The sequence below is a fragment of the Heptranchias perlo genome, chromosome 35, assembly GCF_035084215.1.
Source record: "Heptranchias perlo isolate sHepPer1 chromosome 35, sHepPer1.hap1, whole genome shotgun sequence".
NCBI classification, from domain to species: domain Eukaryota; kingdom Metazoa; phylum Chordata; class Chondrichthyes; order Hexanchiformes; family Hexanchidae; genus Heptranchias; species Heptranchias perlo.
The window spans coordinates 14,610,481-14,623,931 of record NC_090359.1 but is presented as its reverse complement, the minus strand read 5'-3'; the positions used below and the strand labels follow the sequence as shown (position 1 = coordinate 14,623,931).

Sequence of the window (13,451 nt, the reverse complement as noted above, 5' to 3'; positions counted from 1 at the left end):
GGGTCGGTGGTCATCGCGGGGGTCGGAGATCATGGGGTTCGTAGCTCGTGCAGGGGTGTCGGTGATTTGGAGGGGGTCGGCCGATCGCCTGTGTGGAATCACGGCAGGTTGGCTTGTTGGGCCAGGGGGAAGCACTCCTGCTCCTTCGGGCCCACAAGCTGTGCTACAAAGGCATTTACCTGCTGTTTCGGGCCTTCTCGCCTCCTCTCATGTGGTGTGAAAGAGAAGGCCCAGGAATCCTGGCCCCAAGAGTTTAAAATAAAATAGCTGTAAAAATGGAGGCCCACATGCCAGCTACATAAACACTCACACACAGACATATACACACAAACATACACACACCAATAACATAAAGTAGTTGACAAACAGTGGAAGCAGCATGCTGCAGACAGAGCGAAGCGATCCCACAAAAAATGGACCCGATCAAAGCTCTGCAGTCCTGCCGCACCCATTTGTGAATGCTGGTGGATAAATAAGCGACAATTTGAGGACTGGATGCAGAGCAATTGTGATTTTTACTAACTGGTGGTTAAGGTGACAGATCAGAAATTCATTCATTTCCCCCGCGCAGGTTCAAATCTGACAGACTTCAGATCCCGTCATTCATCAACCTGTTTCATCTCTGCGTTTCAAAATTCAAATTCAAATTCCCCAGCATTGAGTACCTCGAGTTTTATGCTCATTTTAATTGATCTGCAAGATTTCACGAAATCTACGACAGAAATGGAACAAAAATCAGCCAAATTATCCATATTCTGACTCTCAGTATTTCTGAGTCAATCCATGTGTATGTGTCTGTCTGTCTGTCTGTGCATGTGCCTCATATTTTCTATATTTTCCTGAGAAGATCTGTCTCTTTCTGTCTCACTCTCTCCCGCGTTACCCACATCATGATCCAACATGAGATGGAAAAGTGGTCGGTAATTCTTCTTTCAACAGTGGTCCGTGGAAAGTGAAACAAACTGTCATCAAATGAACAGTTCAAACAAATTCACTGAAACGTGAAGCATCTTTGGTGAATATACGGTAAATGTCTGTACCAATTCCTCGTTAGTATAGTGGTGAGTATCCCCGCCTGTCACGCGGGAGACGAGGGTTCAATTCCCCGACGAGGAGGTTATTGCTGCTTTCGAAGCTTCACTTTCATTTATCTGCAAGATTGGATGTTGAAAATACAATGAAAAACTGACTCGGCCTTTCCCACTTCCACAAATTGTTTTCACAGCGATTTTATAAATCTGCTCTCTGCCTCACGCTTCAGCTCAATGTGAGAACCACAATGATGGGCAAGAAATAAAACGCAGAATCGCGCTGTCACCAGCCAGAAACAGAGAGAGACAGGTCTCAGAACAGGCGCAGACATGAAAGATCTCACATACAGCAATGAAAATGATGCATGTTTCAGTGATTCTATTTTAACTACTACTTTGATGACAATTTGTTTAACTTTCCACATGCCACTGTTGAAAGAAGACTTACTTTCTATCTCTTTGTTAGTCAAGGTCCAGAGAAAAATTATTTGGGGAGCAGGGAAAAAGTGACAGAGAGAGACACTCAGAAACGCATATAACAAGTGAGACAGACATAGTCATATTCACACATACACAAACACACATTCCTAGCTGCATAAACACATACACACACCAATAACCTGAAAGTAACACAGGACTACTTGACAAACAGTGGAAGCAGCATGCTGCAGATAGAGCTTAGCGATCCCACAAACAACGGATCAGATCAAAGCTCTGCAGTCCTGCCACACCCATTTGTGAATGATGGTGGATAATTAAACAACTAACGGGATGAGGCTCGATGAACATCCCCACCCTCAATGATGGTAAAGCCCAGCACGTGAGTGCAAAGTTTTAGAAACCGTCTTCAGCCAGAAGTGCCGAGTGGATGATCCATCTCGGCCTCCTCCCGAAATCCCCACCATCACAGAAGCCAGTCGAACATCGAGGTGAAGAGTGACGCTGAGAGCAGATTTTAAAACCGCTGGAATATCAGTGAAATTAAATTGGGGAAAGTGGGAAACTCCGAGTCAGTTTTACACTGTATATTCCGCATCCAATATTTGAGATAAAAGCTTTTGAAGGCAGCGAAAGATTAATCTCCTCGTCGGGGAATTGAACCCCGGTCTCCCGCGTGACAGGCGTGGATATTCACCACTCTTCTAACGAGGAGCTGCTGTATTGATCGTGCACTCATCCCAGATTGCGTTAGACATACTTCATGTATCAGTGCATTTCTTTTAACTATTTATTTGATGACAGTTTGTTTCATTTTCCACGGGCCACTCTTGAAAGAACCTTTTACATTTCCTTCTCTTTGTTAGACAATGACAACTGACTCTGTCTTTCTTTCGTTCTTTCTTTCTCTCTTTTCGTGGTGAGATGCCCCGCCTTCGTCCGGGGTTTAATTCCCCGACGGGGAGGAAGCATTTATCAGACGCCAACTTTTAATTTTATGGCTTCGCCGAGCTTCTTCCTGAACAAAAACTGCAGAGCAAAAAAACAGGTGATTGTCACTTTCAGAATATTATTGTACGGAGACTATTTGAGGACTGGATGCAGAGCAATTGTGATTTTTACTAACTGGTGATTAAGGTGACAGATTAGAAATTCATTCATTGGTTCAAATCTGACAGACTTCAGATCCCGTCATTCATCAACCTGTTTCATCTCTGCGTTTCAAAATTCAACAAGTTTCTTGTAGAATTAATAATTCTTAAGTGAATTAAAAATCCACAGCATTGAGTACCTCGAGTTTTATGCTCATTTTAATTGATCTGCAAGATTTCACGAATTCTACGACAGAAATAGAACAAAAATCAGCCAAATTATCCATATTCTGACTCTCAGTATTTCTGAGTCAATCCATGTGCATGTGTGTCTGTTTCTGTGTGTGTGTCTGTCTGTCTGTGTATGTGCCTCATATTTTCTATATTTTCCTGAGAAGATCTGTCTCTTTCTGTCTCACTCTCTCCCGCGTTACCCACATCATGATCCAACATGTGATGCAAAAGTGGTCGGTAATTTTTCTTTCAACAGTGGTTCGTGGAAAGTGAAACAAACTGTCATCAAATGAACAGTTCAAACAGATTCACTGAAAAGTGAAGCATCTTTGGTGAATATACGGTAAATGTCTGTACCAATTCCTCGTTAGTATAGTGGTGAGTATCCCCGCCTGTCACGCGGGAGACCGGGGTTCAATTCCCCGACGAGGAGGTTATTGCTGCTTTCGAAGCTTCACTTTCATTTATCTGAAATATTGGATGTTGAAAATACAATGAAAAACTGACTCGGCCTTTCCCACTTCTGCAATTTGATTTCACAGCGATTTTAAATATCTGCTCTCTGCCTCACGCTTCAGCTCGATGTGAGAACCACAATGATGGGCAAGAAATAAAACGCAGAATCGCGCTGTCACCAGCCCGAAACAGAGAGAGACAGGTCTCGGAACAGGCGCAGACATGAAAGATCTTACATACAGCAATGAAAAGGATGCACGTTTCAGTGAATCTATTTTAACGACTTCTTTGATGACAATTTGTTTAACTTTCCACATGCCACTGTTGAAAGAAGACTTACTTTCTATCTCTTTATTAGTCAAGGTCCAGAGAAAAATTATTTGGGGAGCAGGGAAAAAGTGACAGATAGAAAGAAAGAGAGAGACACTCAGAAACGCATATAACAAGTGAGACAGACATAGTCATATTCACACATACACAAACACACACATTCCTAGCTACATAAACACACCAATAACCTGAAAGTAACACAGGACTACTTGACAAACAGTGGAAGCAGCATGCTGTTGAGAGAGCTTAGCGATCCCACAAACAACGGATCAGATCAAAGCTCTGCAGTCCTGCCACACCCATTTGTGAATGATGGTGGATAATTAAACAACTAACGGGAAGAGGCTCTATGAACATCCCCATCCTCAATGATGGTAAAGCCCAGCACGTGAGTGCAAAGTTTTAGAAACCGTCTTCAGCCAGAAGTGCCGAGTGGATGATCCATCTCGGCCTCCTCCCGAAATCCCCACCATCACAGAAGCCAGTCGAACATCGAGGTGAAGAGTGACGCTGAGAGCAGATTTTAAAACCGCTGGAAAATCAGTGAAATTAAATTGGGGAAAGTGGGAAACTCCGAGTCAGTTTTTCACTGTATATTCCGCATCCAATATTGGAGATAAAAGCTTTTGAAGGCGGCGAAAATTTAATCTCCTCGTCGGGGAATTGAACCCCGGTCTCCCGCGTGACAGGCGGCGATACTCACCACTATACTAACGAGGAGCTGCTACATTGACCGTGCACTCATCCCAGATGGCGTTAGACATGCTTCATGTATCAGTGCATTTCTTTTAACTATTTATTTGATGATAGTTTGTTTCATTTTCCACGGGCCACTCTTGAAAGAACCTTTTACATTTCCTTCTCTTTGTTAGACAACGACAACTGACTCTGTCTTTCTTTCGTTCTTTCTTTCTCTCTTATCGTGGTGAGTTGCCCCGCCTTCGTCCGGGGTTTAATTCCCCGACGGGGAGGAAGCATTTATCAGACGCCAACTTATAATTTTATGTCTTCGCCGAGCTTCTTCCTGAACAAAAACTGCAGAGCAAAAAAACAGGTGATTGTCACTTTCAGAATATTATTGTACGGAGACTATTTGAGGACTGGATGCAGAGCAATTGTGATTTTTACTAACTGGTGATTAAGGTGACAGATTAGAAATTCATTCATTGGTTCAAATCTGACAGACTTCAGATCCCGTCATTCATCAACCTGTTTCATCTCTGCGTTTCAAAATTCAACAAGTTTCTTGTAGAATTAATAATTCTTAAGTGAATTAAAATTCCACAGCATTGAGTACCTCGAGTTTTACGCTCATTTTAATTGATCTGCAAGATTTCACGAAATCTACGACAGAAATAGAACAAAAATCAGCCAAATTATCCATATTCTGACTCTCAGTATTTCTGAGTCACTCCATGTGTTTGTGTGTCTGTTTCTGTCTGTCTGTCTGTGTATGTGCCTCATATTTTCTATCTTTTCCTGAGAAGATCTGTCTCTTTCTGTCTCACTCTCTTCCGCGTTACCCACATCATGATCCAACATGTGATGCAAAAGTGGTCGGTAATTTTTCTTTCAACAGTGGTTCGTGGAAAGTGAAACAAACTGTCATCAAATGAACAGTTCAAACAGATTCACTGAAAAGTGAAGCATCTTTGGTGAATATACGGTAAATGTCTGCACCAATTCCTCGTTAGTATAGTGGTGAGTATACCCGCCTGTCACGCGAGAGACCGGGGTTCAATTCCCCGACGAGGAGATTATTGCTGCTTTCGAAGCTTCACTTTCATTTATCTGAAATATTGGATGTTGAAAATACAATGAAAAACTGACTCGGCCTTTCCCACTTCTCCAATTTGATTTCACAGCGATTTTAAAAATCTGCTCTCTGTTTCACGCTTCAGCTCGATGTGAGAACCACAATGATGGGCAAGAAATAAAACGCAGAATCGCGCTGTCACCAGCCCTGAACAGAGAGAGACAGGTCTCGGAACAGGCGCAGACATGAAAGATCTCACATACAGCAATGAAAATGATGCATGTTTCAGTGAATCTATTTTAACTACTTCTTTGATGACAATTTGTTTAACTTTCCACATGCCACTGTTGAAAGAAGACTTACTTTCTATCTCTTTGTTAGTCAAGTTCCAGAGAAAAATCATTTGGGGAGCAGGGAAAAAGTGACAGACAGAAAGAGAGAGACACTCAGAAACGCATATAATAAGTGAGACAGACATAGTCATATTCACACATGCACAAACACACACATTCCGAGCTACATAAACACTCGCACACAGACATATACACACACCAATAACCTGAAAGTAACACAGGACTACTTGACAAACAGTGGAAGCAGCATGCTGTAGACAGAGCTTAGCGATCCCACAAACAACGGATCAGATCAAAGCTCTGCAGTCCTGCCACACCCATTTGTGAATGATGGTGGATAATTAAGCAACTAACGGGAAGAGGCTCTATGAATATCCCCATCCTCAATGATGGTAAAGCCCAGCACGTGAGTGCAAAGTTTTAGAAACTGTCTTCAGCCAGAAGTGCCGAGTGGATGATCCATCTCGGCCTCCTCCCGAAATCCCCACCATTACAGAAGCCAGTCGAACATCGAGGTGAAGAGTGAAGCTGAGAGCAGATTTTAAAACCGCTGGAATATCAGTGAAATTAAATTGGGGAAAGTGGGAAACTCCGAGTCAGTTTTGCACTGTATATTCCGCATCCAATATTGGAGATAAATGAGAGAAAAGCTTTTGAAGTCGGCAAAAATTTAATCTCCCCGTCGGGGAATTGAACCCCGGTCTCCCGCGTGATAGGTGGGGATACTCATCACTATACTAACGAGGAGCTGCTGCATTGATTGTGCACTCATCCCAGATGGTGTTAGACATGCTTCATGTATCAGTGCATTTCTTTTAACTATTTATTTGATGACAGTTTGTTTCATTTTCCACGGGCCACTCTTGAAAGAACCTTTTACATTTCCATCTCTTTGTTAGACAACGACAACTGACTCTGTCTTTCTTTCGTTCTTTCTTTCTCTCTTATCGTGGTGAGTTGCCCCGCCTTCGTCCGGGGTTTAATACCCCGACGGGGAGGAAGCATTTATAAGACGCCAACTTTAATTTTATGTCTTCGCCGAGCTTCTTCCTGAAAAAAACTAGAGAGAAAAATAAACAGGTGGTTGTCACTATCAGAAATATTTGAACGGAGACTATTTGAGGACTGGATGCAGAGCCATTGTGATTTTTACTAACTTGTGGTGAAGGTGATAGATCAGAAATTCATTCATTTCCCCCACGCAGGTTCGAATCTGACAGACTTCAGATCCCGTCATTTATCAACCCGTTTCATCTCTGCGTTTCAAAATTCAACAAGTTCCTTGTCGAATTAATAATTCTTAAGTGAATTTAAATTCCACAGCATTGAGTACCTCGAGTTTTATGCTCATTTTAATTGATCTGCAAGATTTCACGAAATCTACGACAGAAATAGAACAAAAATCAGCCAAATTATGCATGTTCTGTATCTCTGTATTTCTGAGTCACTCCATGTGTATGTGTGTCTGTTTCTGTGTGTCTGTGTCTGTCTGTCTGTGTATGTGCCTCATAATTTCTATGTTTTCGTGAGTCGGTCTCTGCCTCTTTCTCTCTGAACAGAGTGACAGAAAAGTGCTCACTATTCCAGGATCATCCTGGAATCCAAAGACATCCCCTGTATCTCTTCTCGACCACAAACCGTCTTCTTGCACCCCCTGCCTCCTCGACCATCACCAAAAAAATTGCGAGAAGCTCCTGGACTATTCTTGCACAGAGATTGAGACCATCCGTTCAGCTGCCGCTCCAGTGGAAAACTCTCCAGTGGCTGGAGTCATACCGAGCACAGAAGAAGATGGTAGTGGTTGTAGGAGGCCAATCATCTCAGCCCCAGGACCTTGCTGCAGGAGTTCCTCAGGGCAGTGTCTTTGGCCCAACCATCTTCAGCTGCTTCATCAATGGCCTTTCCCCCATCATAAGGTCAGAAATGGGGATCTTTGCTGACGATTGCACAGTGTTCAGTTCCAATCGCAACCCCACAGATAAGAAGCAGTCTGTGCCCACATGCAGCAAGACCTCGACAACATCCAGGCTTGGGCTGATAAGTGGCAAGTAACATTCACGCCAGACAATTGCCAGGCAATGACAATCTCCAACAAGAGAGAGTCTAACCACCTCCCCTTGACATTCAACGGCATTACCATCGCCGAATCCCCCACCATCAACATCCTGGGGGTCACCATTGACCAGAAACTTAACTGGACCAGCCATATACATACTGTGGCTACAAAAGTAGGCCAGAAGCTGGGTATTCTGTGGTGAGTGACCCACCTCTGGACTCCCCAAAGCCTTTCCACCATCTACGAGGCACAAGTCAGGAGTGTGATGGAATACTCTTCACTTGCCTGGATGAGTGCAGCTCCAACAACATTCAAGAAGCTCGACACCATCCAGGACAAAGTAGCCCACTTGATTGGCATCCCATCCACCACCCGAAACATTCACCCCCTTCACCACCGGCGCACCGTGGCTGCAGTGTGTACCATCCACAGGATGCACTGCAGCAACTCGCCAAGGCTTCTTCGACAGCACCTACCAAACCCGCAACCTCGAACAGCTGGAAGGACAAGGGCAGCAGGCACATGGGAACAACACCATCTGCACGTTACCCTCCTAGTCACACACCATCCCGACTTGGAAATATATCACCGTTCCTTCAGCGTTGCTCAGTCAAAATCCTGGAACTCCCTACCTAACAGCACATTGGGAGAACCTTCACCACACGGACTGCAAGGGTTCAAGAAGGCCGCTCACCACCACCTCCTCAAGGGCAATTAGGGATGGGCAATAAATGGTGGCCTCGCCAGCGACGCCCACATCCCATGAACGATTAAAAAAATACAATAATGGCACGGGTGAGATACAAAACAATGCTGGCAAAGCTCAATAGATTAGCAGTCCGTTCCCGTAACCACTCGGCCACCTTGTCGCATGAACAGTGCAAAGAAAGCCCTTTTATTTTATTCTTTCAAGGCAAAAGTCTTGGACTGAAAGGTCAGAGTAAGAAAGCCGCTTTTCAATCGCCAGTTCCCAGATTCTGAAGGCAGCAGAGGTGACATGCCTGTACTTGATGTTCCACAGTTCAAACCCGCCTCTTCTCCCAGATTTTTCATCCTTCAAAGGTCAATAGGCCTCCTTTACTTTCCTCCTTCCATTTCATGGACACTTTCCTGCTCCATTGCCGACTCTAACATTCACTTTCACGATCTCACGCCTTTAAGTTTGTTCTGCTATGACCGCTGTTTCTATTGGGCACATGTCCCATTCGCACCAATGTTCATTTGTGCCTTGAAACCAGTCGATACATTTCGATCTGCGTGACCGCTCGACAGACAAACACGACGAAAGCAGGGCTGGTCTCTGGAAAGACAGCCGCCCGATTGCTCACGAAATTTACTTGAGGAATCTTGTGATCCAGGGGATGGTAACTGAAGAACTGGTTTTTGTTTTGATGCTTGTTGGCTCTTTTCTCTCAGCAGTTGAGTTGCGTGAGTGACGGGCAGCGCTACAGAGCTGTGAATGGCGGTTGAAAGGTTCACATTTGGCAAGTTGGGGCGGTGCAGTAAGATCGGAAGTGTTCCGCCTTGATCTTAATAGTTGTGTTGAAAAATGCGATTGAATCGAGTAGAGGATAAATGTAAAGAGCGCCTGTGGGGAAAAAGGAGCGATTACAGGCCATGAGCGGAAAATCATTCAAATTCTCGTGGCGCAGGACGCTGTGTGCGGAAACGGCAGATTTTAAAGCGCGTGTTTCGGAAAGTAAAGTGCGATCTTGTGTGTGAGAAGAGCACAAGAAAGTTGTGTTGGAAACTGCGCCCTTGAGGCAAGTTGCAGGTTGTCAGGAAAAATGCTATCGTGAAAGCACAAAAATAAACCCAGAAACTGCTGGCAACTTTCGCCTCAGATTTCAGACAAAAGGTTGGTTTCCTGGACACTCTGCTGGTGTCTCTCTGTGTCTCTGTACTCAGTTACACCGCTCTCTACCTCCCTCTGCTGGTGTCTCTCTGTTTCTCTGTACTCAGTTACACCGCTCTCTACCTCCCTCTGCTGGTGTCTCTCTGTTTCTCTGTACTCAGTTACACCGCTCTCGACCTCCCTCTGCTGGTGTCTCTCTGTATCTCTGTGCACCTCGTTACACCGCTCTCTACCTCCCTCTGCTGGTGTCTCTCTGTATCTCTGTGCTCAGTTACACCGCTCTCTACCTCCCTCTGCTGGTGTCTCTCTGTATCTCTGTGCTCAGTTACACCGCTCTCTACCTCCCTCTGCTGGTGTCTCTCTGTATCTCTGTACTCAGTTACACCGCTCTCTACCTCCCTCTGCTGGTGTTTCTCTGTATCTCTGTACTCAGTTACACCGCTCTCTACCTCCCTCTGCTGGTGTTTCTCTGTATCTCTGGACTCAGTTGCACCGCTCAGTCTGTCCCCGCAGCTCCTTCGGGAGTTTAATGATTTTGGAATGAAGTCTTTTTCCTGTGTGACTTGTGAAATTTTGATCAGTGAAATGTTTGTGAAAGAGAAGGATTGAGAATTTTTAGTGTGGGACAGAAGTGATGTTGTTTAATGGAGAAGCCACACAATGCGTTATTTTGAGCATCGGTTTCCGTAGTGTTGCGGTTATCACGTTTGTTTCACACGGAAAAAGTCCCCGATTCGATCCCAAGCGTGAACATTATTTGGGAATTTACTCCAGATGAATCTCGAGGGTGAGTTTCTTCTCCTGTGAAAAGGGGTTGATAATTCCTTTTCCTGTTAAATTTGGCAACGGCCGCACCACATTCCTTCCAGGGAGAAGGGATGATGGAAGAAAGTGCCCATGAACCTGATTAAATGAGGCCAAACACAAGATAATATTAAGATATCATCAGCTGAACATTAACATAACCTGAGCTCCGAGATCTGATCGGGTCCCATTCCCCCAGAGTGAGGAATGAGCGGGAGGGGAAATTCCACCCGGTTTATATTTTCCTCCAAGGTGATGTCACAAAGTCCAATTTACAGTGGAGTCGAAATAGTTGAGTTTGGAGAGCGTGAGATTGAAGATCTAAAGGTCTCTGGGTTTGATTCTGTGTTCGGTCATTTTTGTTGCTCTGTTCTCGTTCTTTGAGTCGATTCTCGCATTTATTTACAATGAAATTTTAACCGGCACAGAAAGGTTGGGGAAGAAATAGACAGGCATCAAGAATGGGAAATATTGATAGTGTCTTTATTGAGCTTTTATTTCTCTTTTCTCTTCTGCCTTTTTCTCTGGAATTTGTCTCTCTCGGTGCCGGGAGACCTTTTGATTTGAGGCATTTGTCCCAAACTGATGTCTTTTCCACATCTCGGGGCGGTCAGACCCGCTCTGTCTGTTACTACTTGTGACCATTGACGGGAACAGGTCACGAGTTAAACGTTTATCAGCAAACCGACAGAGAGAACACAACGGGAATCAAACTCATTGGGCATGATTTTATTGGGGGGGGGGGTCATGGGAGGTCATCAGGGGTCATGGGTGGTTCAGTTATCGGGGGCATTGACGGGTCAGTCATCGGAGCGAGGACTCAGTCATCGGGTGTCGGGGGTCGGTGGTCATCGCGGGGGTCGGAGATCATGGGGTTCGTAGCTCGTGCAGGGGTGTCGGTGATTTGGAGGGGGTCGGCCGATCGCCTGTGTGGGATCACGGCAGGTTGGCTTGTTGGGCCTGGGGGAAGCACTCCTGCTCCTCCGGGCCCAGAAGCTGTGCTATAAAGGCATTTACCTGCTGTTTCGGGCCTTCTCGCCTCCTCTCATGTGGTGTGAAGGAGAAGGCCCAGGAATCCCAGCCCCCAGGAGTTAAAAATAAAAAAGCTGTGAAAATGGAGGCCCACAGCCTCCTTCAAAGCTTTCACTGACCGACCCGCCTCCGTTAAAACCAGGAGTGGGCGGGTTGGGGTCGGGTTTTAGTTATTTTTACTATTTTTACCTTCCCAACCCACCCATTCGTGGGGTTAAAATTTCGGCCCTTTACTCTGTTTCTTTCTCCACAGATGCTGCCTGATTTGCTGAAGGATGTACTTGCCATGGAGGGAGTGTAACGAAGGTTCACCAGACTGATTCCTGGGATGGCGGGATTGTCCTATGAGGAGAGATTGAGTGGACTGGACCTGTATTCTCCAGAGTTTCGAAGAATGAGAGGTGATCTCATTGAAACATACAAAATTCTTACAGGGCTCGACAGGGTAGATGCAGGGAGGATGTTTCCCCTGGCTGGGGAGTCTAGAACCAGAGGTCACAGTCTCAGAATAAGGGGTCGGCCATTTAGACTGAGATGAGGAGAAATTTCTTCACTCAGAGGGTGGTGAATCTTTGGAATTCTCTACCCCAGAGGGCTGTGGAGGCTCAGTCATTGAGTACATTCAAAACAGAGATCGATAGATTTCTAAATATTAACGACATCAAGGGATATGGGGATAGTGCAGGAAAATGGTGTTGAGGTGGAAGATCAGCCATGATCTTGTTGAATGGCGGAGCAGGTTCGAGGGGCCAGATGGCCCACTCCTGCTCCTATTTCTTATGGTTCTTCCTGAGTATTTCCAGCATTTTCTGGCTTTCTGGGGCGAAGGTATATCAAACATTGTAATGGTTGTTATTGAAAAAAATATTCCCCTTGACTTTCTGTGTGGATTTGTTTGTTTGTAAAGTCTGGTGTTTATTAGCTCCATGCTCTAACCAACTGAGCTAACCGGCCATGTAGCAGATTTATGCTCATGGGTTGGAGCCCTGCGTTAGGCGGTCTGTGTTTTATTTCTCACACTGAGTGACAGAGTTATTGAACAAACCACATCCCGGAAACATTGTTACTTGTTTCTGTATAAAACTGGTGAGGATGTAAATCGAAAGTAACAGATAAAGAGCAAGTTAAGATATCAAATGTAATTATTTGATGAACCCACAACACGCCATAAATTAGGTCGCGGTTTCCGTAGTGTAACGGTTATCACTGTTCGCTTTATGCGCGAAAGATTCCCGGGCGGGAACTTTATTTGGAAATCTCCAGGGTGAGTTTCTTCTCCTGTGAAAAGAATTGGCTTTTCCTGTTAAATTTGACAACGGCTGCACCACATTCCTGGTGTCCAGTCTCTGGAAATACAAATGAGAACGGATGAAAGTTCATCACATGCAAAATACAATAACTTCCTCACGTGTCACTGGGTAACCAGGTTAGTATTTCCGTCAGTCAGTCTCCAGAAAGTTATCGCTTCATTAATGACGATGACAACAATTATTCGTCTTTTACAGAGTTTCATGTATTCATTTAATAAAGTTCATAATTGTTTTGGACAAATTATTTCCCTCACCGGGAATTAAACCCACACCGCGGCGGTGAGAGCCCCGAATCCAAACCACCAGATGTCGCGCAGTGGGTCGAGTGATGGATTGGCAGAGTTGGTGTATAAAAAAAATTAAAAAGTAGAAACAGAAAATGTTGCGAACTCTCAGCAGGTCAGACAGCATCTGTGGAGAGAGAAACAGAGGGAATGTTTCAGGTCGATGACCTTTCATCAGAACTCGCTCCACAGATGCTGCCTGACCGGCTGAGTGCATCCAGCATTTTCTGTTTATAGTTCAGATTTCCAGAATCCGCAGCACTTTGCTTTTGAAATTAAAAAGTAGCCCAAGTTGATGAAAGTTGCACCAGTGAAAATCCTGGGTGGAGATTTAGAGGATGCGACAGTGGGAAGGGCTGGACTGCGATTCGAACAGTCCCCCAAGCAAATTTCGGGGAAGTCATCGAAATTTAAAAGAGGA

General features: G+C 44.8%; 2 non-coding genes across 2 annotated transcripts; both read left to right on the top strand.

Annotated features, from left to right (window-relative positions):
- The first annotated feature begins 3,155 nt into the window (after positions 1-3,155).
- On the top strand, positions 3,156-3,227 carry trnad-guc (transfer RNA aspartic acid (anticodon GUC)). Its single transcript has one exon. It is a non-coding gene; the product is annotated as a tRNA-Asp (tRNA).
- Positions 3,228-5,264: 2,037 nt separating this feature from the next.
- On the top strand, positions 5,265-5,336 carry trnad-guc (transfer RNA aspartic acid (anticodon GUC)). The gene has a single exon. It is a non-coding gene; the product is annotated as a tRNA-Asp (tRNA).
- Positions 5,337-13,451: the final 8,115 nt, after the last annotated feature.